Source organism: Schistocerca americana, chromosome 2, assembly GCF_021461395.2.
Source record: "Schistocerca americana isolate TAMUIC-IGC-003095 chromosome 2, iqSchAmer2.1, whole genome shotgun sequence".
Lineage (NCBI taxonomy): Eukaryota > Metazoa > Arthropoda > Insecta > Orthoptera > Acrididae > Schistocerca > Schistocerca americana.
In genome coordinates this window covers 399,578,134-399,579,510 of record NC_060120.1, presented here as the reverse complement: position 1 = coordinate 399,579,510, position 1,377 = coordinate 399,578,134, and positions in this window count along the sequence as shown.

Genomic DNA, 1,377 nt, shown 5'->3' with positions numbered 1-1,377 from the left:
CAATGTCAAAGCCAGCAATGTGGTCTGTTGGAGTCTACATTCCTGTTCAACACTCAGGTGCCTTCAGGTGCAGGGAGGAGATCAACTGACCAAACAACTACTGACACCAGGTACATTGTTGGTGGGTCACTGTAGAATTCAGAGTGGGACTGAGTACACTCTGCAACTGGCAAAAGAACCGGTTCACAATGGGAGGCAATGCCCTGCTCACTGGTAGCAGCTGTGCTACCAGAGTCACTGACATCACCTCCTGCGCACAAAAACACTGAGCTAACTTGACAGACATCAGTTACATTCCAACACGCAGCTGAAGTAGCAACAGTCAAGATTGCTAGAGGACGACGAATTGTGACATAGTGAATAAATAACTGAATTCTAATATCTTTTACTGGCATTATTAATGCTCACAGGTTCCTTGCAGCCAGACTTCATGCAGAGGTGTCTCTGCTTAGCTCTCTGTAGTAAGCAGCCATATGGCATTGCACACTTAAGATTTAGCACTTCATGTTAGCAAAGATCATCAAGGTGAAACAATAAGCAATTGTAATGCATTGGCTACCCGAGTTTGGGATGCCAAAGGTTGTCATTGTCAATTTGGTGCTGGAATTAATGGCCCATATGTGGCAACTCATGGAAGTTCAGTCTCAAACTAGTGTGCTGCGCTCAACTGCCAAGTGTGCTGAGTGATAGGAAGGTGCTGAGTCACTTTGTAAATAATCAATTTCGGCTATAAGTGGTAGCTGAATAAAACTTGAAGACTTTTTGGAACAAATAACTCTTCCTATTTCAGACTGTGAGTGGGCAGATGATGTCCCGTCAGAAAAAGACAGTCTCACTGCAGCCTTAAAACGGTAGAAAGTTACAATGAATAAGAAAGCAATGCTATACAATGTTACATTTCATAGTAGCTGTTCTTGACCATGCATATATATATATATATATATATTGAAGTGAAAACAAAAATCATTGTCATGATCATAATCCTTTCAGAGATTAGGCCCTTTGACATGTTCTGACCTCAGTCCACTTTTGCCTCGGTCTTCCTGTATTTCTTCAGCCAATAGGTCTGTACGACAGTGCAATTTTTGGAATCCTGATATTGCTGATCCTTTCTACATGCTCTTCCCACTTGCTTCCATATTTGTAAATTTTGTTTTGCATTCCAAATATTTGTAACTGAGCCCATTTATCCTGGTTACTTATTTTGTCAAAGCGCATTCCTTCCAGTAGCGCCCTAATGAATTTCATTTCTGTGGCTAATATACGGCTGTGGTCCTTCCATCTTAGTATCCATGTTTCATTTCTGTATAAACAACCAGCACTGTTGTCATCTTGTATAGCTTCAGCTGTGTTTCAGTCCATGCTATTCTCAATGTT